General features: G+C 45.6%; 1 long non-coding RNA gene and 1 pseudogene across 1 annotated transcript in view; both read right to left on the reverse strand.

The window, feature by feature from the left end:
• Positions 1-24,261, reverse strand: part of LOC138844108 (uncharacterized) — a 56,852-nt gene that overhangs the window by 5,919 nt on the left and 26,672 nt on the right. The window lies entirely within an intron of this gene.
• Positions 8,448-9,668, reverse strand: LOC149124377 (14-3-3 protein theta pseudogene; annotated as a pseudogene).

The raw sequence follows: 24,261 nt of genomic DNA on the forward strand, positions 1-24,261 counted from the left end.
GTTGAGTATGGATACTCAGCATTAATTTTTCCCGCATGTGATAGATAAATAGTGTAGTTCCACTGACCCAAGGATGTTCTCATTGGTTTTCTTGATGTTCTGATGGGATACGCCTATGAGGAGGAACTAAGGCCCAGGAAGGTTCTGAGTCTCAGCTGAAGTAAAGATTCCTTCCTGCTCAGTTTTTTGGGTAATGGTTTCTGGCTGCAACTCAGATGCTAAGTTAGGGCCACCTCATATCAAACCTGCTACCAGTCAGAACTGGAGCATGTGTGTGACAACAGCAAATGTGACTTCCATAGCCCAGGTTGCCCCAGCGGGTCTGCTGTGTAAGTGCCCAGAGGCAGCCTTTGGGATGGGTCTGGCTCAGGCTGCCCAAGCCGAGCAGAAGAACAGGTGGGCCCCAGGGTGACTGCTTGGTTCCAGAGCTCAATGAGGGTAGTAGACCTAAAGGTGTGAGAAGTGCACATGGAAGTCTGCACAGGGTGGATGGATCGTGGTGATCCATTTCTGGAAATGGCGTGAGACCAAGCCAGAGCCCCGTTTGGTCCTGCGGAACTTGGAGTCTACAGATAATTCTCTTTTCTTTTCTTTTATTTTCTTTTTTTTTTTTTTTTATTTGACAGATAGAGTTAGACAGTGAGAGTGAGAGACAGAGAGAAAGGTCTTCCTTTTTCCGTTGGTTCACCCCCAAAATGGCCACTGAGGCTGGCGCGCTGTGCCGATCTGAAGCCAGGAGCCAGGTACTTCCTCCTGGTCTCCTATGCGGGTGCAGGGTCCAAGCACTTGGGCCATCCTCCACTGCCTTCCCGGGCCACAGCAGAGAGCTGGACTGGAAGAGGAGCAACCAGGACTAGAACCCGGTGCCGATATGGAATGCCGGTGCCACAGGCGGAGGATTAGCCAAGTGAGCCACGGCGCCGGCCCAATAATTCTCACCATTGGCAGGAAATGCCCTTCCTACTCTCTTCTTGAGGTTTTGACAGGCGGAGGATTAGCCAAGTGAGCCACGGCGCCGGCCCAATAATTCTCACCATTGGCAGGAAATGCCCTTCCTACTCTCTTCTTGAGGTTTTGAAAGCCCTTTTTTTGCCTTCTTGGAAGAGTTGATGCCTCCTGCCGGCCCTGAAACCCTGGCAGCTCATGGCCTTGCTAGAAAAGGGCTAATGCTCCATATCTCCCTCACCTCCTTAGGAAAAAAAATTTTTTTCAGTTCCTCTGTTCCCTGAGATTCCATGTTCTCCCCAGAAATCCTGAGGCCAGAACATCTCTTGGTGAGGGGGATATTAGTGCATTTTGTAGACCTTAGAGTCTGGGAAGATGTCTGCTCTAACCAGTTAACATCACTGTTCCTTGTCTACCCATCCTCCTGCATGTTGAAATCCCTGATGTGTTTGGCTACTTACATTGGTTTCCTTCACACCACAGGTCCTGGCTGGTCCCAGGCATGCTGGAGGATGGGAAAACTGTCCTTGGATCTGTTTTCCTGGGTGTCATTGAGACATGTTTGGAAATGTTTGCAGGCACCATCATGTGTTACAGGCAGACAGGAGCTGGCAAGACATACACCATGACGGGGGCAGCTAAGAATTACAAGCACCGGGGGATCCTCCCTCGTGCCCTGCAGCAGGTAGAGAATGGGCTCATGGAGGGATGCCACGCAAGTCCCTTCTCTCTGCCGCAGATGCTGCCCATCCCAGGCCAGCTGCCAGAGAAGTGGGGTCCAGCCCTGGAAGGAGTTGCAGCTGGTGCTGGTACCAGAGACGGGACACACATGGCTAGGTGGTGGGGAATCAGGGGCCTCGGGAAACTGAGTTTCAGATTCTGACCCACAGCCACACTGAGCCTGCTTCCTCATTTGTGAAAGAGCTGACAGGCTAATTGGCCTCGTGCTGCTCCACAGTCTGTGATCCTGTAATTAAGGACTTGGTGGTCCTAATCACGTTCCTTCCTGGTTTTAATAAGAATAAGGGCCCTGCAGAGCTTCCTTACCAGGCTGCTCTGGCTTCTTCCACTACCACAGCCTGAACCAAGACAAGAAGCAGAGCATGACCTCAGCTGTCAGAACTGTCATCCCAGGGGTTCTGGAGATACAGCTGAAGACAGGGCTAGCTTGGGTTCTATGAATATCCTCTGGGTGGGGTGGGGGTGGGGGAGCCAGCACCATGGTGCAGTAGGTTAATTTTCCACCTGCGGTGCTGGCATCCCGTGTGGGTGCCGGTTCCAGTCCCAGCTGCTCCTCTTCCAATCCAGCTATCTGCTGTGGGCTGGGAAAGCAGTAGAAGATGGCCCAAGTCCTTGGGCCCCTGCACCCGTGTGGGAAACCTGGAAGAAGCTTCTGGCTCCTGGCTTTGGATCGGTGCAGCTCCAGCCATTGTGGCCATCTAGGGAGTGAACCAACAACAGAGGACCTTTCTCTCTGTCTCTCCCTCTAACTGTCTGTAACTCTACCTCTAATAAATTATATTTATTATATATATATAAGGCCAGCTATATATAATATATAGTATATTATATATATTATATATTACTATATAGTATAGTATATACTATATTACCTCCTCTGGTTGGAGTTAGAAGGCAAAAGGCCTCTCTTCAAGAGTGTCTTGGGCTTTGTGGCCCTGTCCTGCAAGAAGTGTAGACATCCCTCTAAAATGTAAGCCATCTATGCTTAGTTTTTAAAAACATTCATGGCTGGCGCCGCAGCTCACTAGGCTAATCCTCTGCCAGCACCCCGGGTTCTAGTCCTGGTTGCTCCTCTTCCTGTCCAGCTCTCTGCTGTGGCCTGGGAAAGCAGTGGAGGATGGCCCAAGTGCTTGGGCCCTGCACCCGCATGGGAGCCCAGGAGGAAGCACCTGGCTCCTGGCTTTGGATCAGTGCGGTGTGCCGGCCGCAACGCGCCAGCCGCAGCGGCCACTGGAGGGTGAACCAACGGAAAAGGAAGACCTTTCTCTCTGTCTTTCTCTCACTGCCCACTCTGCCTGTCAATAAATAAATAAATAAATAAATAAATAAATAAATAAAAACACTCATGTACTTCACTCTATCCGAATCTCCTTTGTGGATGGCAGGGACCCAAGTTCTTGAGCTGTCATCTGTTGTCACCCAGATGTATTAGCAAGGAAGCTAGATCAGAAGTGGAGTAGCTGGGACTCAAACTGGCATTCTGATATGGGATGGATGCTGGCATCCCAAAGCAGGAACTTAACCCTCCACACAACAAAACTGGTTCCATGTTCTACTTTTTGAGGTCTGTCATATCACAGTGTCCAAACTGTGTATCTCAGCATCTTAGACTTTAGTAGTATAGCTCAGTGCCACACAATAGAAATATAACTCATATATGAAAGTTAGAGTTTTCTAGTAACCATATTTTAAAAATTAAAAATAGGGTCCAGTGTTGTGGTGTAGTGGTTAAGCTGCTGCTTGCAGTGCTGATGTCCCACATGGGTTCCAGTTCAAGTCCTGGCTGCTCCACTTCCAATCCAGTTCCTTGGTTATGTGCCTGTGAATGCAGAAGAAGATGGCCCAATTGCTTGGGCCCCTGCCACCCATGTGGGAGACTCAGATGAAGCTCCTAGCTCTTGACTTCCGCTTGGCCCAGTCCTGGCCATTGGCAGCATTGGGCAGTAAACCAGCAGATGGAAGATTCTTTCTGTCTCAACCTCTCTCTCTGTAATACTGCCTTTCAAATAAATAAATATTTAAAAATAATAAAAATTTAAATGGGTTAAATTAATCGCTACAATGTTTTATTAAACTCAATATACCTAAAATATAATTTTCATATATACAAGGGGTCTTCAAAGCATTCATGGAAAATATGTATTATGAGAACACTGCATGAATTTCAGTAATGTTTATATCAAACTAAACTTGTTCAATTCCATTTTTTCACTTATTTATCCTCATAATCTAAAAACTTTTGAGGGGCCGGTGCTGTGGCATAGCAGATAAAGTCACTGCTTGCAGTGACATTATCCCATATAGGCGCCTGTTCCAGTCTTGGCTGCTCCAATTCTGATTCAGCTCTCTGCTATGGCCTGGGAAAGCAGTAGAAGATGACTGAAGTCTTTGGGCCCCTGCACCCACGTGGGAGATCCAGAGGAAGCTCCTGGCCCACGGCTTTGGATTGGCGCAGCTCTGGCCGTTTTGGCCATCTGGGGAGTGAATCAGCGGATGAAAGACCTCTCTTTCTCTCTCTGCCTCTCTGTAACTCTACCCTTCAAATAAAAACATAAATTTTTTTTAAAAAAGCCTTTTGAGTTTTGAGATATCTTATATTCTTTTCCTTTTTTTTTTTTTTTTTTTTTTGACAGGCAGAGTTAGACAGTGAGAGAGAGACAGAGAGAAAAGTCTTTCTTCTGTTGTTTCACCCCCCATATGGCTTCTACAGCTGGCATGCTGCGCCAATCTGAAGCCAGGAGCCAGGTGCTTCCTCCTGGTCTCCCATGTGGGTGCAGGGCCCAAGCACTTGAGCCATCCTCCACTGCCTTCCCAGGCCACAGCAGAGAGCTGGACAGGAAGAGGAGCCACCAGGACAGAATCTGGCGCCCCAACCAAGACTAAAACCCGGGGTACTGGTGCCGCAGGTGGAGGATTAGCCAAGTGAGCTGCAGAGCCGGACTTATATTCTTTTTCTTTTCCTATATCTTTGAAATCCAGTGTGTATTTTATAGTTGGAACACAATTTAGACACTAAATATTCATGTAAAACATTTGATCTGTATTTAGATTTCATAAAATTTAGAACTGAATTAGTATATTTATATTCCCCAGTTCCAAACATATATACAAGTTTACCAATAACTGAACTGAGTGTCAGTTTTTAAGAAGATTTATTTATTTGTTTGAAAGGTAGAGTGACACGTAGAGAAGGAGAGACAGAGAGAGGGAAATCTTCCATCCACTGTTTCACTCCTCAAATGGCCACAATAGCCAGGAGTGGGCCAGGCTAAAACCAGGAGCCTAGAACTCCATTCTGGTCTTACTCAAAGGCAGTAGGAGCCAGAGTACTTGGGCCATTATCCACTGCCTTCCTAGGAACATTAGCAGAAGCTGGATTCAAAGTGCTTAGTAGCCAGGATTTCAACCAGCACTCTGATGTGGGATACCAATTACAAGTGGTAGCTTAACTTGCTGTGCCATAACACCAGCCTCTCAGTTTTTTTTTTTTTAAAGTTTTATTTATTTTATTTGAAAGGCAGAGTTAAAAACAGGTTATCTTCGTCTGCCACTTCACTCCCCAAATGGCTGCAAAGGCTGGGCCTGGCCAGGCCAAAGCCAGGAGCTTCATTTGGGTCATCCACAGGGATGCAGGGGCCCAAGCACTTAGGCCTTTTTCTGTTGCTTTCCCAGGCACATTAGCATAGAGCTGTATCAGAAGTGGAGTAGCCAGGTCTTGAACCAGCATCCATACGATGCCACATTGTAGACCACTTTTTTTTTTTTTTTAAGATTATTTGAAAGTCAGAATTAGACACACAGAGAGATCTTCCATCACCTGGCTCAATCCCCAGATGGCCACAACAGCTGGAGCCAAGAGCCAGGATCTTCTAGGTCTCCAACACTTGGTCTTCTTTCACTGCTTTTCCCAGGCCATTAGCAGGGAGCTGGATTGGAAGTGCAGCAGTTGGGACTCAAACTGGCACCCATTTGGGATGCCAGTGTTGCAGACAGTAGCTTAACTCACTATGCCCTGATGCCAGAAAGACTTATTTATTTAGAAAAGTTACAGAGTCAGAGGGAGACAGATCTTCCACTGCTAGTTCATACTTCAGATGGCTGCAATGGCCAGGGCTGGACCAGGCTGAAGCTAGGAGCTTCATCCAGGTCTCCCACAGTGGGTGGCAGGGGGCCCAAACACTTGGGCTATCTTCTGCTGCTTTTCCCAGGCTGTGTAATTATTTCTTTTAAATTTTTTTGGGGCCAGCACTATCATGTAGCGGGTAAAGCTGCTGCCTGTAGTGCCGGCATCCCATATGAGGGCTGTTTCGAGTCCCAGCTGCTCTACTTCTGATCCAGATCTCTGCTATGGCCTGGGAAAGTAATGGAAGATGGCCCAAGTCTTTGGGCTCCTGGACCCTCATGGGAGACCCAGAAAAAACTCCTGGCTTCGGATTGGCCCAGCTCTGGCCATTATTGCAGCCATTTGGGGAGTGTACCAGCAGATAGAAGACTCTCTCTCTCTCTCTCTCTCTCTCTCTCTCTGCCTCTGCCTCTGCAACTCTGCCTTTCAAATAAATAATAAACAAGTCTTTTAAAAATTAGTCTGCTAAAAAAAAAATTAGTCTGCTGTGGCTGGTGTTGTGGCGCAGCAGGTTAAACCTCCACCTTTTTTTTTTTTTTTTTTTTGACAGGCAGAGTGGGCAGAGAGAGAGAGACAGAGAGAAAGGTCTTCCTTTGCCATTGGTTCACCCACCCTCCAATGGCCGCCGCTGCCGGTGCACTGCAGCTGGCGCACCGCGCTGATCCGAAGGCAGGAGCCAGGTGCTTATCCTGGTCTCCCATGGGGTGCAGGGGCCAAGAACTTGGGCCATCTTCCACTGCACTCCCTGGCCACAGCAGAGAGCTGGACTGGAAGAGGGGCAACCAGGACAGAATCTGGTGTGCCGGCACTGCAAGGCGGAGGATTAGCCTATTGAGCCACGAAACCTCCACCTTTAATGCAGGTATCCCATATGGGGACTGATTCAAGACCTGGCTGCTATACTTCCAATCCAGCTCCCTGCTAATGCACTTGGGAAAGCAGGAAAAGATGGCCCAAGCGCTTGAGCCCCTGCACCCACGTGGGAGACCTGGAAGAAACTCCTGGCTCCTGGCTTTGGCCTGGCCCAGTCCTGGCCATTACGGCCATCTGGAGAGTGAATTACTGGATGGAGGACCTCTCTCCCCTTCTTTCTCTGTCTTTCCTCTTCTCTATGTAACTCTGCCTTTCAAATAAATAATAAATCTTTAAAAATAATAATCTTCTATAGATTTATTGAATTTTAAGTCCCACCTACGGTTGGTTTGGTCAGACTAGACCAAATGATTACATGGCTTTATATGGCCCGTGAGCCACATGTTCCCCACTCAATTAGGGAGTGAACTAGAAAATGGGAGATCTCTGTCTCTCTGTGTCTCACTCTCTCTATGCCTCTCCCTTAAAAATAAATAAAAAACCTTTAAATATTTATTTTTTATTTATTTGAAAGGCAGAGTTATAGAGAGGCAGAGGCAGATGAAGAGGTCTTCCATCCCAAAGGGGCCCAAGCACTTGGGCCATCTTTCACTGCTTTCCTAGGCCATAGCAGAGAGCTGGATTGCAAATGGAACAGCCAGGACTTGAACTGGTGTCCATATGGGATGCCTACACTGCAGGCAGAGGCTTTACCCGCTATGGCACGGCACTGGTCCCAGACTATTTTTTTTTTTTTTGGTTTATAAAATGTAACTTTATGTTCTGTTGTTACATAGGGCATAACATTTTCACAAGGCTTTTTTGGGACTACAGTCAGTGATTAGCAACACAAAATAGTGGTCCCACTCTCTAAGCAACAATCACTAGACAAATTGGTCACCTCCTCACCTGTGCACAGATCTGCATGGAAAAGTACTGAAGTTTGGACGTGGACTGGCGCTCTTTAGCTTCCCTTGCTAGTGTGTTCAGAAATGATATGCACTTTAATTTGCCAAAGCAATGCTTGTATTCTGGCAGCAACATGCTACTTCTATTACATAGTAAAGTGAATACCAAAACTACAAAGGCAGGAGGTGCAAGAGAATTTTTATTGGGAGGGAAATTGTCAACTCAAACAGCAGCAAACAAAGAGTAAATAAGAAAACTCCCTGCTGTCATCTGTCCGTGATGCAGGAGGCATTCTAATTTGTGACCCCCAGCCCAGAACTGTCAAGTGCTTTTCTACTCAATCTAATTCTTACCGATTCCTACTAAGAAGGAATACATGGGGGCTAGCACCGTGGCGCACTTGGCTAATCCTTCACCTGTGGTGCCGGCATCCCATATGAGCACTGGGTTCTAGTCCTGGTTGCTCCTCTTGCAATACAGCTCTCTGCTGTGAGTGGGAAAGCAGTGGAGGATGGCCCAAGTGCTTGGGCCCTGCACCTGCATGGGAGACCAGGAAGAAGCACCTGGCTCCTGGCTTCGGATGGACGTAGCTCCAGCCATGGCAGCCATTTGGGGAGTGAACCAACAGAAGGAAGACCTTTCTCTCTGTATCTCTCACTGTGTGTAACTCTACCTGTCAAATAAATAAATAAAAAATCTTTTAAAAACATAAAAAAAGAAGGAATACATGAAGAGCATGGGAAAGCTGCTCACTGAAAGGAAACCCCTGAAGAAGAATAATGGAGGGAATGTAGAAATTAAGAAGTTATGCAGAACATCCTTTGAATTGTAATTAACTACATTTTCATATCTTCACAGTAATACAAAACACACTCAGTTGCAGCTGGTTCAGATTACTTAAATACCAGATACATTTTTAGTCCTCTATGTAAGTGTTTGGAAGTTACTTATGTTTACATGAAATGAAGCTATTAATACTTTTCTACAGCAGTAACTGCACACGAGGAAGGCCAAGACAGACACAGACCAAGGAATGGAGTTTTCCTAATGTTACAGTGTGAAAGGACTATAAACAGCTGCCTTCCTACACATGAGCAGGCTTCTCTGCTATGGGAAGTCCAAGTGGAGGAAGGAATGGAGATGTGTAAAAAGGTTTTTTGAAGGGAAGGAGGATGATGCCCTGTGTCCATTTAGTTTTCCGCCCCTCTGCTGCTCTGTCTGATGTCCATAATGTTAAATTGTCTCTAAGCAACTGCATGAGGGTGCTCTCTTTGTAGGAGTCTTCATTAAGTGTGTCGAGTTCTGCAATGGCCTCATCAAAAGCTGTTTAAGTCATTGTGCAGGCGAGCTCTGGGTTATTAAGGATCCCATAGTAAAATACAGAAATGTTCAGAGCCAGCCCCAGGCAGATTGGGTGTGTGGGTTGCATCTCTTTCTTGCTCATAACAAATGCCTCTTGGTAAGCTCCATGGGAATTATCTATCGTTTGTTTTTGATCATCACCACATGCAACTTCAGCAAGGTACCCGAAGTAATCTCCCTTCATTTTCAGATAGAAGACCTTACTCTCTGGATTAGTTGCATTGGCTATCAAATACTTCTCCAACAACTGCAGCACCGAGGTGCAGATGGACCGCAGCTCCGACTCCACCTTCTCCCGGTAGTCCTTGCTGAGCTGCAGTTTCTTGTCGGAGGTATGGGTCTTCTGCGGGAAGCTCGAGATGACCCTCCCGGCGGACCCGGCGGACCGGCTCAAGAAGGCCCCCAACCATGTTCTTGTAGGCCACTGAGCGCAGATTGCGCTCCTCATTGGACAGCTCAGTGTCCTGCTCCATCACGGCCTTCACGCAGGTGGCCATGTCATTGTAGCGCTCAGCCTGCTCGGCCAGTTTGACCTGGATCAGCTCCGTCTTCTCCATGGCGGTTGCCGTGCACGAGTGGGTTGGGACGAGGGCCTCCATGAGGGCTTCACATCTTGGCGGCCATGATGCGAGTCCCCCAGACTAATTTTTAAGTTGATAATTTTGTATGGCCCCCAAGTGATGTAATAAATATCCCAACGGCCCTAGGAAGGAAAAGGGTTCCCCACAGGAGGTGAACGGAGGGAAGGGAAGGGAGAAGCCTTGTAGACTGCTGTGCAGTACAAAGTTCAGCATGGCTGCTATGACTTCTTGAGCCAAAGTCAACCAAAAATAATAGATCCAAACTAACATCCTTGCCATACTCAGTCATTGCTAGAAGCATTGCTGGGGTGACTTAACACACATTTATTACTTCACAGATCCTATGGGTCAGGAGTCCAGGCACAGAGAGGGCAGGTCCTCTAATGGGTGTTGTCACAAGGCTGCAACCAATGTTTGTTTGATCTGTGTTTCTTTCACTAGCCTGGGACCTTCTTCGAAACTTGCATGGTTGTGGGCAGAATATGGTTTCTTGCAATTCTAGGATTAAAGTTCCATTTGCTTGATGGTTGTCAGCTGGAGCTTCTCTCAGCTCCAAGAGTCTTCTCACAGTAATAGTGGCTACAGTAATATTATAGCACACATTCCTTGCACCCAGTTCCCCATGGAACAACGTGGTGAGGGCAGGTACAACGTGTTTATGGAGGGGATAGGTATCTGCACTACTGGAGAGGATAGGAGCTGGCACATTCATCCTATTTCCCCTCTGTGCAGCAAAGAAGATTGAAAGGTGAGAGGAAGAGAGGGAGGGAGGAAAAGAGGAGAAGAGAAAGCACACTTTGATTATGGAATGTAAGCAAATCCTCTTTTGAGAAAGAAAGGGAAGGCCCCCATCCTGGAATGTAAGCATTTGGCTATTCTGGAGAAAGATTTTATCTCCCACTGAGTGGGAACAGATGGCTTGGGTGAGTAGATGGCCTGGGAGTAGAGGGAATTAGAGGAGGAGACAAGTGGCTCCAAGTCTAACTTCCTTAGAATGTGAATAAAACAAATTGTCCTGGGGTGTGTGAGGAGACATTATCTTCATGTCAGCTCCATTGCTTAGAGCCACAGGGGGAATCCAGGGAGGCTTTCCTTAAAGCAGATGCCCTCAGGACAGTGAGAGCCCTGGTTGTTGTTTATAGTCCCTGGATTCACACCTGCTTTCTGCCTGGCCCTTGGATACATCCTTTACTTTCTTACAATATCAGACTTTCATTCAAAAGAAAACTTTGAATATCTGTCTATCAACTTTAGGTGTTTTGTAGTAGGAGGGTTTCTAAATACTTAGTCCATTGTATCATTGAAAATGGAAGCCTCCACCTTTTTTGGGCTGAGATACAATGCAAAAGGTGTAGGATTTAGAACTGAAGACCTGGGGCTTAATTCCAGGTGTTTTTTTTTAAAGCTATGAAGCCTTAGCAAATAATTTTTCCCAAGTCCCAGTTTACTAATCTGTAAAAGTGGAGACATAATAACACCTATCCCAAAAGGTTGTTCTGGGGCTGGCATTGTAGTGCAGTGAGCTAAGCTGCTGCCTACGACACCAGCATGCTGTTAAGAGTGCTTGTTAAGTCTCAGCAGCTCCACTTCCCATCCAGTTCCCTTCTAATATGTCTGGGAAGGTAGCGGAAGATGGCCTAGTATTTGGGCCCCTGCCACCCATATGGGAGACCCAGAGAGAGCTCTGGGCTCCTGGCTTCAGCCTGCACCAGCTTCAACTCTTGCATTTGGGATTGAAGCAGTAAATGAAAGATTCTCTCTGTATCTCTCTACCTCCCTCCCTCTTCCTCTTCTCTATCACTGTCCCTTCAAAACAAAAACAAAAAGCTGGTCTGAAAATCAGATAGGATCATATATTCCAAGCATCTAGTGCAGGGCTTTGCACACAGCAAGTACGCCGTGGAGCTGTTCAGAAGCCTGATGGGTACTGCATGAGCACTTGGTTAGCAGCAATAATTCCTCAATCCTTAATGCCTTCCAGGACTGTGACCTTGCTGAGCTCTGATGATAAAACGGCAGATGCGAGGCCCAAAGATGTTTCCTGTGGGGTGTGGAAGAGGATGGGAAAAACCCATGACAACCATGGCACAGTATGAGCCATGTTCCGGGAGTGACAGGCAATGGATGGATGTGGGCCAGGGTGGAGGAGTTGGCAGAGGGCTCCTCTGGAGGAAAGGGAACTTCCTGTGACCTTTGGAAGTACTCATGAGCCAGAAAGGCAAGGGAAGGGGTCTGAAGAACAAACATGCAGTGACCCCTGTACTTTCAGCGAGTAAACAGGATTTATAGAAGAGGTGGACAGTGAGGAGCTGTAGAGGTGGAACTACAGAATCCCCCCATCCATAGCTCCACAGTCCTCCTTGGCAGGTGCTCTCCTCTCCCCCAGGGGTCATGACATCCCTTCTTAAGGCTTGTTCTCAGCATTTTTTCTCATGGATCTTTAAGGAAATAGGAGTCCATCCCATCAGGACTTTTTTTCTCTAAGAACAGTCATTTCTACCACACTCCCTTTTAAGTGTACCCTGGTCATAGACCCCAGGGCTGTGAATTGAAAGCAAGATCCTGCTGTCCCTGTACAAACACAAAATCTTTCTTTTTTATTTTTATTTTTTAAAGGTTTTATTTATTTGAGAGGCAGAATTACACAGAGAGAGACAGAGAGAAGGTAAAAATTATTTCTTTTTTCTAATTTTTAAAAGTAATACATATGGGCCGGCGCCACGACTCAATAGGCTAATCCTCCACCTAGCGGCGCTGGCACACTGGGTTCTAGTCCTGGTTAGAGCGCTGGATTCTTTCCCAGTTGCCCCTCTTCCAGGACAGCTCTCTGCTATGGCCTGGGAAGCCAGTGGAGGATGGCCCAAGTGCTTGGGCCCTGCACCCCATGGGAGACCAGAAGAAGCACCTGGCTCCTGCCTTCGGATTGGCGCGGTGCGCTGACCGCAGCGCACCAGCCGCAGCGGCCATTGGCAAAAAGGAAGACCTTTCTCTCTGTGTCTCTCACTCACTATCCACTCTGCCTGTCACAAAAAAAAAAAAAAAAAAAAGTAATACATATGCACTGGAAAAAATTGAAAGAACACAAACTGCATAAAAAGGAAAAAAAAATCCTATATACCTTAACCCAGGATCAACTATTACTAACATCTTGGTAGCAACATTCTGCTAATCTCTTCTGCGTTTTTGCCTTTTTTAGATCAAACCATGATGTATTTTGGATTCCACATTTGTCTTGTCAGTATACTTCTCAGTATTTTCCTGGCTGCCTGATACTGTACCACCCTGAGCAATCATTCGTTAACTGTTGGATATGCAGGCTGCTTCCAATACACTACTCATGAACATTCTAAAGGCCTTGATTCTTACTGTCCCCCTGCTTTTCGGGAAGCCGTACCAATTCACACATCCTCAACAGCAGGGGAAAGCAGGGATGCAGACTCCAATTTGTCTCCCGTTTTAGTAGTGTGAAATGGAAGCTTGCCTGGAAGGTCCAGCTGCTGGCAGTGATCTGACATCCCTCCTACAGCTACTGATGTCACTGAAAAATGACCCAGGGGACAGTGTTATGGCATAGCAGGCAAATGATGCTGGCATCCCACATGGGCACCAGTTCAAGTCTCAGCTGCTCCAGTTGCAATCCACCAGCCTGCTAATGTGCCTGGGAAAGCAGCAAAGAATGGTCCAAGTGCTTGGACTCCTGCCACCCATGCGGAAAACCTAGAAGCTCCTGGCTCCTGGCTCCTGGCTCCTGGCTCCTGGCTTCAGTCTGGCCCAGCCCTGGCTGTTGTGGTCATTTGGGGAGTGGACCAGCAGATGAAAGATCTCTTTCTGTCTCTCCCTCTAACTGTCTGTCTTTCTTTTTTTTCTTTTTAATATTTTATTTATTTATTTGAAAGAGTTACACGGAGAGAGGAGAGGCAGAGAGAGAGAGAGGTCTTCCATCCAATGGTTCACTCCCCAATTGGCCACAATGGCCGGACCTGCGCCCATCTGAAGCCAGGAGCCAGGAGCTTCCTCCAGGTCTCCCATGTGGGTGCAGGGGCCCAAGGACGTGGGCCATCTTGTACTGCTTTCCCAGGCTATAGCAGAGAGCTGGATCAGAAGAAGAGCAGCCAGGACTAGAACCAGCGCCCATATGGGATGCCAGCGCTTCAGGCCAGGGTGTTAACCCACTGCACCACAGCGCCGCCCCCCCCTAACTGTCTTTCAAATAAATAAATTAAAAAAGGAAAGAAAAGAGGTTCACTGTTGTGGCACAGTGAGTTAAACTGCTGCCTGTGATGCTAGCATCCTGTATGGGCACCAGTTTGAAACCCAGCTGTTCTGCTTCTGATCCAGCTCCCTGCTAATGCACTTGGGAAAGCAGCAGAAGATGGTCCAAATGTTTGGGCCCCTGCCACCCACATGGGAGACCAGGATGGAGTTCCTGGCTCCTGGCTTCAGCCTGGCCCAGCCCTGGCTGTTGCAGGCATTTGGGGAGTGACCTAGAAGATGGAATATCTGTGTATGTCTGCCTGATTGTCTCTCTGTAACTCTGCCTTTCAAATAAAATAAATAAATATTTAAAAAAAATTTAGAGGGCATTATCTTATTTAATGTTTACAAAAATCCCATGAGGTAGGACCTGTTCCTGTGTGGCAGCTGTTGCACCTCTGCTGATTCTGTTCCTCCAGCAAGCCCATGTGCTTCATGTGGCCTCCCTCAGGACTGTGCTAACACTCAAGGAGGGGCGGCCCACGTGTGCAGGCACTGTGAGCACTAGGCTAGAAATAGGCCCGGGTTGTTGAGAAGGAAATCACAGCTTCCTTTCCTTATCCCAGACATCCTCAGCTTCTGGGAGCCTGCCAGATCCACGCAGTTAACTGTGGAAGTGATATACTTTTCATCTGATAAGGTCTCAGAATAGATTATAAAACATCCAGACAGAAGTTAGACCGTCACAGGGAAATGCTCCTGACAGACCAGTCCCCATGGGAGTCGGCTGTCTCTTCTAGTCTGATCGAAGAACTCACACCTACCCCCACATAGATGGTGAGAATGCAGTGTAACCTGAACAAGTGTTTGACTGTGTGTGAGGCTATCATCCTGTTGGTGTCTCCCTGAAGAGGCAGAGAAATGTGGGTAACAATTTGAAAAATCAAATGACAAGGCATTTGGGTAATTTTCCTTTTTTTTTTTTTTAGATTTATTTATTTATTTGAAAGGCAAAGAAAGAGGCAGAGAGAGAGAGAGAGAGAGAGAGAGAGAGAGAGAGAGAGATTGATTTTCCATCTACTGGTTCACTCATGAAATGGCCACAACTGCTGGAGCTGGGCCAATCCAAAACCAGGATGGCACAGTAGGTTAATCCTCCACCTGTGGCACCATCATCCCATATGGGCTCCAGTTCTAGTCCTGGCTGCTCCTCTTCCAATACAGCTCTCTGCTGTGGCCTGGGAAAGCAGTAGAAGATGGCTCAAGTCCTTGGGACCCTGTACCCACATGGGAGACCAGGAAGAAGCACCTGGCTCCTGGCTTTGGATCGGCGTATCTCCAGCTGTTGTGGCCACTGTGGAGTGAACCAAAGGAAGGAAGACCTTTCTCTCTGTCTCCCTTTCATTGTCTGTAACTCCATCTCTCAAATAAATAAATACAATCTTAAAAAACAAAAAAACAAAACCAGGAGCCAGAAGCTCCAGGTCTCCTACATGTGTGCCAGGGCCCAGGGACCTGGGCCATCCTCTGCTGCTTCCCTAGGCACATTAGCAGGGAGCTGGATCAGAAATGGAGCAGCCAGAACTTGAACCGCTGCCCATATGGGATGCTTAAACTGTAGGCCATGGCTTTAACACAGTGTGCCAAAGTGCCAGCCCCACAAGCAGGTTTTTCAACACATTGATTGTTGGTTGTCTGATACATAGATTTTCTTCCTATTAGGAGAAATGTCAACACATTCAAGCTTCTCGACAGCATCAGATCCTTAGATCTGCGTTTTGCAGACTCAGACACTGCCCCAGGAGCTTGTGACTTTACCTTTCTTACATTTACCCCCAGAGATATGTTTTAGGGTTCTTTCCTTTGGAATGCATTCTATAGGAATAAAGATTCTTCCTCCTAAATTTGCCAATGTCTTTAGAAGCCTTTTGCATAAAAGGTTTTTCTATAAGCAGTCCTGCCGTTTTTGTTGTTGGTTCTCCCCCCAGCAACCTTTTATTTAAAGAATACAAATGTCATGCATTTCATAAATACAACTTTAGGAACATAGTGATTCTCTCTCCACCATACCTGGCCTCACACCCACACTCCCACCCTTCTTCCTCCTCCCTCTCCTATTCCCATTCTTATTTTATTTTTAAAGATTTATTTATTTATTTATTTATTTGAAAGTCAGAGTTACACAGAGAGAAGAGAGGCAGAGAGAGAGAGGTCTTCCATCTGCTGGTTCACTCCCCAGTTGGCCGCAATGGCCAGAGCTGAGCCAAACTGAAGCCAGGAGCCAGGAGCTTCTTCTGGGTCTCCCACACTGATGCAGGGGCCCAAGGGCTTGGGCCGTCTTCTTCTGCTTTCCCAGGCCACAGCAGAGAGCTGGATTGGAAGTGCAGCAGCTGGGACTGGAACTGGCACCCACATGGGATGCTGGCACTGCAGGCAGCAGCTTTATCTGCTATGCCATAGTGCCAGGCCCTATTTCATTCATTTTTATAGCCAAATAATACTCCTTTGTATACCACTCATCAGCTGATGGATATTTGGATTGCCCAGTTTTTTACTACTACGAATAGTATTGTTATGAACACTTATGTATAACATTTTTATGGATATATGCTTATTTCTCTTAGTTATAAACTGTGTATAGGACTAGAATTGCTGTCATATATTAGCTCCATATTTAACTTTTTGAGGAACTGCCAGACTGTTTTCCAAAGTTGTTGCACCAATTTATCTTTATCTAGCAGTGTATAAGGATTTCAATGTTGTCACAGGCTAAATAATACTTGTTATTAAATGTCCATCTTTTTATTATAGCTATCCTAGCAGATGTGAAATGGTAGCTCATTGTGATTTACATTTTCAATTCCCTAATGACTAACAATGTTGAATGTTTTCTCATGTGCTTATTTTTTAAAGATTTATTGATTTATTTGAAATATTATTTTCTATAATATAATATGTATAATACATTATATTGCATATTATATCATATGTCATGTACCAAAGAAATTCAACCTTATAGCATACACGGCATAGATACCCATAGACTGGAAAAAATAACTCATACTAGATTATGGGCTTAAATATAATAGTTAAACATACAAAACACTAGAAAAAAACTCTGACTTTAAGTTGGGCAAAGAGTTCTTAGATATAATACCAAAAATATTATCAATTAAAACAAAGGGAATAAGTGAACCCTAATAAAAATCTTTAAAATTTGTGGTTCAAAAGATACCATTAAGCAAGTGAAAAGATGGGGGCTATAGTGGCATAGGTGTCAGTTTGAATCGCAATCTCCCTGCTAATGTGCCTGGGAAAGCAGTGGAAGATGGCCCTTGTCTTTGGGCCCCTGCACCCACATGGAGACTCAGAAGAAGTTCCTGGTTCCTGGCTTTGGACTGGCCCAGCTCCAGCCATCAGGGCCATTTGGGGAATGAACCAGTGGACAGAAGATCTGTCTCTGTCTCTGTCTCTGTCTCTCTCTCTTTGCTTCTCCCTCTTTGTAACTCCACTTTTCAAGTAAAATAAATAAACCTTTTTTTTTTTTTTTAAGGAAAGTGAAAAGATAAGTTGTAGGCTGGTAGAATACATTTTCAGGTCATATATCTAATAATATATTTATCAATGTGGAGAAATGAAAATTAAAACCAAAATGGCATACCATTTCACATTTACTAAGAAAACTGTAATAAAAAATACTGAGAATAACAAGAGTTATCAAGGAAGTGGAAGAAATAAGATTCACACATAGGGGCCGGCGCTGTGCTGCAGTGGGTTAAAACCCCAGCCTGCAGTGCTGGCATCCCATATGGGCACCGGTTTGGGTCCCAGCTGCTCCACTTCTGATCCAGCTCTCTGCTGTGGCCTGGGAAGGCAGTGGAGGATGGCTCAAGTCCTTGGGCCCCTGCATCTGCTTAGGAGACCTGGAAGAAGCTCCTGGCTCCTGGCTTCGGATCAGCTCAGCTTTGGCCATTGCAGTCATTTGGGGAATGAACCAGCGGAATGGAAGACCTCTCTCTCTCTGGCACTACCTCTCTCTGTAACTCTGTCATTCAAATAAATAAAATAATTTTTAAAAAAAGATTCACACATATTGTTTGTGGATATGCAAAACTGTACAGCCACTTGGGAAAAGAGTTTGGACTTTCTTAAAACATTAAGCAAAAATTTACCAGATGATCCAGCTATTTCTCTCATCTGTATACATCCAAAGAATTGAAAATAAGGATATTAAAAGATATTTTTACATCCGTATTCATAGATGCATTATTCACAGTAGCCAAAAAATGTTAACAAGTCAAATGTCCATCAAGAAAGGAAAGGATAAACAAAATGTGGTTCACACACATGATGGAATACTTTTCAGCCTTAAAAAGTAAATAAATTCTGATACATGCTACAATAAGAATGATCCTTGGCTAAGTGAAAAAAAAAAACAGCCAGACAAAAAAGATAAAATACTCATATTGTATGACCATCTATGCAAGTTACCTAGAATAGAATGATGGGGCAGGTGCTGTGGTGCAGCAGAAAGAAGCTTCTGGCTCTTGGCTTCAGATTGCGCAATTCTGGCCATTGCAGCCATTTGGGGAGTGAACCAGCAGACAGAAGACCTCTCTCTCTCTCCCTCCCTCCCTATCTCCCTCCCTCTCTCTGTAACTCTGTCAGATAAATAAAATAAATCTAAAAAAAAAAAAAAAAGTAGAATGGTGTTTTCCAGGGTCTGGAGAAACAAGTCATGGGAAGTTATATATTTTGGGGGCATAGCATTGTGATTAACAGTGGTAACTTAGAAGTAACCAAATGGAAGGGCCATTATTGGCCAGCGCCACAGCTCACTTGGTTAATCCTCCACCTGTGGTGCCGGCACCCCGGGTTCTAGTTCCTGTTGGGGCGCTGGTTCTGTCCCGGTTGCCCCTCTTGTCCAGCTCTCTGCTGTGGCCCGGGAGTGCAGTGGAGGATGGCCCAAGTGCTTGGGCCCTGCACCCGCATGGGAGACCAGGAGGAAGCACCTGGCTCCTGGCTTCAGATCAGCATAGCTCCGGCCATAGCGGCCATTTGGGGGGTGAACCAACAGAAGGAAGACCTTTCTCTCTCTCTCTCTCTGTCTCACTGTCTATAACTCTACCTGTCAAATTAAAAAAAAAAAATGACTTCTCTCTCTGTCCCTTTCTTTTTCAGTATCTCAAATTAAAAAAAAAAAAAGCAAAGTGCCAAATCATGTCTACATTATGAGTACAACTATGTAAAATTATGTACACATGTAAATAAAGGACTATAAGAGAACAAAGGAAAGTGAAAGCAGTTTGTGTGTTAATATAATAGAATAGTGGGATGATGTTTCCTTTCCTTTTGAATTACTTCTTTATGGAAAGTCATTTGTTTAACAAATACAGAATATTTGTATGAGGAAAAAATTTTAGAAATGTATAGCGACAATGGTTGCATGACATTGTTAATGTATTTAATGTCACTGAATTTTATACACTTTAAAATAGTTAAAATAACAAATATATGAGACTGAACAACATATTTCTAAATGAACAATGGGTCACTGAATAAATCAAAATGTAAATTTTAGGGGCTGGCACTGTGGCGCAGCAGGTTAACACTCTGGCCTGAAGCGCTGGCATCCCATATGGGTGCCAGTTTGAGACCCAGCTGCTCCACTTCCAATCTAGCTCTCTGCTGTAGCCTGGGAAAGCAGTAGAAGATGGCCCAAGTGCTTGGGCCCCTGCACCCATGTGGGAGACCTGGAAGAAGCTCCTGGCTCCTGGCTTTGGCTTGGGCCAAGCCTGGCTGTTGAAAACATTTGGGGAGTGAACCAGCAGATGGAAGATCTCAACCTTAATCTCTCCTCTCTCTCTCTCTCTCTCCCTGTGCCTTTGAAATAACTAAATAAGCAAACCTTTTTAAAAAATCAAGTTAAGGGGCTGGTGCTGTGGTGTAGTGGGTACAACTGATGCTTGTGACACTAGCATCCCATATGGGCTCTGGTTCTTGTCCCAGTGCCCCAGTTCTGATCCAGCTCCTGGCTAATGTGCCTGGGAAAGCAGCAGCAAAAGGCACAGTGCCTGGGTCCCTGCACCCACATGAGAGACCTGAAAGAAGCTCCTGGCTTCTGGAGAGGAATCTGGGGAGTGAACCAGTGGATGAGCCAGCATATGAAAGATCTCTTCTCTGCCCCCCTCCCTGCCCCTGTAACTCTTTGAAATAGATAAATAAATCTTTCTTAAAAATCCAGCTAAGAAATGGACAAAGGATCTGAACAAACCTTTCTCAAAAGAAGAGATATAAATGGTCAATAAATATATGAAAAAATTCTCAGTATCACTAGTCTGGAAAATGCAAATCAAACCCACAATAAGATATCGCCTCACCCTAGTTAGAATGTCTGTAATCAAAAAGATAAAAATAACAACTTTTGGAGAAAATGTAGAGGAAGTAAAGCTCTGATTCAGTGTTGGTAGAAATGTAAATTAAGATAGCCATTATGGAAAACAATATGATGGTTCCTCAAAAAAATCAGAAATAGAGCTACAGCATGATCTAACAATTCCATTACTTGGACATATAACCAAAAGAAGGGAAATCAGGATATTGGATAGAAATCTGTACTTCATGTTTATTATCACACTGTTCGTAACAATATCTGAAATCAACTCAGGTATCTTTTCAGATGAATGGATAAAGAAAAGGTGGTATATATACACGGTGGAATATTATGCAACCATAAAAAGAAGGAAACCGTGTCAACTGCACCAACCTAGATGAGCCTGGAAGATGTTGTTACTTGAAATAAGTCAGACATGGAAAGACAAGTGCTACATGTTCTCATGTGTGGGAGCTAAGAAATTGTACCTCATGGAGGTGGAAAGTAAAATGGTGATTTCCAGAGTCTGGGAAGGGTGGCAGAGAAGGAAGATGGAGACAGGAGGGTTAACAGGTTCAGGGTACAGTTGGATAGAAGGAATAACTTCTCATGTTCTACAGCAGAGTAGGATAACTGTGGCTGACAAAAATTATTCTATATTTAAAAATAGCCAGTTGAGAGGGTTTTGAATTTTTCCAACACAGAAATTATAAAAATTTGAAGTGGGGCTGGTGCCGTGGTGTAGCAGGTAAAGCTGCTGCCTGCAGTGCTGGTATCACATATGGGCAACAGTTCAAGTCCTGGCTGCTCCTCTTCCGATCCAGCTCTCTTCTATGGACTGGGAAAGCAATAGAAGATGGCCCAAGTGCTTGGGCCCCTGCACCTGTGTGGGAGACCAGGCAGAAGCTCCTGACTCCTGGCTTCAGATAGGTGCAACTCTGACAGTTGTGGCTATCTGAGGAGTGAACCAGCAGATGGAAGACCTCTCTTTCTCTCTCTCTCTGCCTCTGCATCTCTGTAACTCTGCCTTTCAAATAAATATTTTTTAAAAATTAGAAAATAAACATAAAATTTGAGGTGATAGATGTGCCAATTATTATATGATTACTACATATTGAATGCATATATTGAAATATCACATCATACATCATAAATATGTATGGTTATTAAGTTTCAATTTTAAAATATATTTTAATTTTGGCCGGCGCCGTGGCTCACTAGGCTAATCCTCCACCTTGCGGCTCCGGCACACCGGGTTCTAGTCCCGGTCGGGGCGCCGGATTCTGTCCCGGTTGCCCCTCTAACAGGCCAGCTCTCTGCTGTGGCCAGGGAGTGCAGTGGAGGATGGCCCAAGTGCTTGGGCCCTGCACCCCATGGGAGACCAGGAAAAGCACCTGGCTCCTGCCATCGGATCAGCGCGGTGCGCCGGCCGCAGCGCGCCAGCTTCGGCGGCCATTGGAGGGTGAACCAACAGCAAAGGAAGACCTTTCTCTCTGTCTCTCTCTCTCACTGTCCACTCTGCCTGTTAGGTAGGGAGAGAGAGGGGGAGATAGAGACAGGGAGACAGATGGAAAGAGAGATCTGCTAGTTCATTCCCAAATGCCCGCAGTAGCCATGCTAGGCCAGGCTGAAGTGAGGAGCCCTGGACTCAATCCAGTTTGTCCATGTGGGTGATAGGGATTCAAGCACTGGAGCCATCTAACTATGCACTAGTAAGAAACTGGCTAGCAAGAAGAGTAGCCAGGCTGTTTTCAGATGTGTGTGTTCCAAGTAACAACTTTTTTTTTTTTTTTTTTTACAGGCAGAGTGGACAGTGAGAGAGAGAGAGACAGAGAGAAAGGTCTTCCTTTACCGTTGGTTCACCCTCCAATGGCCGCCACAGTCGGCGCACCACGCTGATCCGAAGCCAGGAGCCAGGTGCTTCTCCTGGTCTCCCATGGGGTGCAGGGCCCAAGCACTTGGGCCATCTCCACTGCACTCCGGGCCACAGCAGAGAGCTGGCCTGGAAGAGGGACAGCCGGGACAGAATGCGGCGTCTCGACCGGGACTAGAACCCGGTGTGCAGGTACCGCAGGCAGAGGATTAGCCTAGTGAGCCGCGGCGCCGGCCTCCAAGTAACAACTGAATCACTGAATCAAACACCTGCCCTGAGTGTCCATTCTTTTTAAAAAGCTGTTGGCTGATGTGTCTGTGGAAAATGGGGGTAAGCTGATCATATTTTATTTAAATGCTTTCCATTATCTAACAACAATGGAAAGAGCACTGCTGTGGAAGAAAAAAAGCCCTGGATCTAAGCATAGCTGTAACACTGAGGAACTGAGCACGTAAGTGGACAATGGCCAGATCATATATACAAGTAGAGCTCTGATCCAACACCTGCAGCCAGCAGTCCAGGAAAGCAATCTGTTACTTGGAGTAATTGGCCTACTACCTGAAAGTCAAGAAGTCCACCCATTATCTCCAGTAAGTAGCCTAAGAAGCCAAACAACAACCATAACAAGGAGCCCAAACAACCAGGAGTTGATAAGTAACTGACAGTTTCCCTAAATTTTGTCCCTGTTTCCAATGCTTTCCTAATCAATCATATAAGATGTCCCACTTCTAATTAGTCTGCTCATAGCTTCCCTCATGCCAGCAGCCTCCAATCAGGGCATACCTGAAGCCCTCCCTTTTATCTACTATAAAACTTCGCCACTCCTTTGCTGGTTGTTGAGTCTCTGTCAAAATGCATGGTGGTGACTGACTCCTTTATTATACCAAACACGGAATAAATAGCTTTTGCCTATTCTTACCTGGTTGGTCTTCATTTATTTCCAAATTACATACAAGCTACCTGATTCTATAAATTCCCACTTCTATCTCCTAGGGCATAACAAAGTGCCAATAACAGTTACACAACACATCCCAGACAACCAGCCTGAAAGGCCACTTCTACAACATAAGAAGCCAAGATCTATGATGTTGTGTTCCTCTCAGGCTATCTTAATTACTGAAAACCAACAGAATTAATTTATCCCAGCATAATTTTTAAGTGTCCTAATGACAATAACAGAGTTAATAGCCTATCATTCTTTTTTTTTTTCATTTTAATTTTCAAGGTTTTGTGATTCCTTTCATTAAAAATTTTAGTCAGAGCTGTATTTAGCCATTTTCAGTCCCAACCTGAAATTGAAAATTTCCTGGCAATTGTAGAAAATGTCCTCTTGGGACAGCTTTAAATTAGGTTCAGGCAACAAAAATGCACATTTCACTTGAAAGCTTTAGTGCAGGTGTGCCCAAGCAGTCAAATCAAATTAAACAAGACCAAAAGCATTAATAGTTAAAGACTTATTTTTTCAGCAGGCTGTCTCAAGAGAGGTTCCAAGTAAATAAAATGGTGAAATCCCAAGCAACTTTTTTCTTTTTTTTTTTTTCTTTTAAGCCTTGTGCTTAAAAATAAAGACAAGAAAGTAAAAATAAAAAATAAAGGGCCGGCGCCGCGGCTCACTAGGCTAATCCTCCGCCTAGCGGCGCCGGCACACCGGGTTCTAGTCCCGGTCGGGGCGCCGGATTCTGTCCCGGTTGCCCCTCTTCCAAGCCAGCCCTCTGCTGTAGCCAGGGAGTGCAGTGGAGGATGGCCCAGGTGCTTGGGCCCTGCACCCCATGGGAGACCAGGAAAAGCACCTGGCTCCTGGCTCCTGCCATCGGATCAGCGCGGTGCGCCGGCCGCAGCGCGCCGGCCGCGGCGGCCATTGGAGGGTGAACCAACGGCAAAGGAAGACCTTTCTCTCTGTCTCTCTCTCTCACTGTCCACTCTGCCTGTCAAGAAAAAAAAAAAAAAAAAAAAAAGCAAGAAAGATTGTTACTAGGTAATTTGGAACAATGATCAAGTCTGATTCAATTTGCTACAGTGGTGATTCTGAGAGGAGGTGCCAACTCATTTGTCCTCCATGGTAAATGTTTCCTTGGTCTCAGCAAGGGTAAATGGATCCTTGGTCTCAGCAAAGAGCCACAGGGTTCTTGGTTGAGGGGAAAAGGTGGGCAATGATCCTGGGATGGAAGAATACGGAATTCATGGAGGGGAATGTATAGGATACAGTTGCACTTAAAAGACATTCTGGAATGGATGGTGGTGGGCAGGAGGTGGAGTTGTCTGGCTTAAGAGACAATGAAGGTGCTGCCAAGAAAAATTATTTCAAACG

This window comes from Oryctolagus cuniculus, chromosome 10 (assembly GCF_051225735.1).
Source record: "Oryctolagus cuniculus isolate XC-2025 breed Fujian yellow rabbit chromosome 10, ASM5122573v1, whole genome shotgun sequence".
NCBI lineage: Eukaryota > Metazoa > Chordata > Mammalia > Lagomorpha > Leporidae > Oryctolagus > Oryctolagus cuniculus.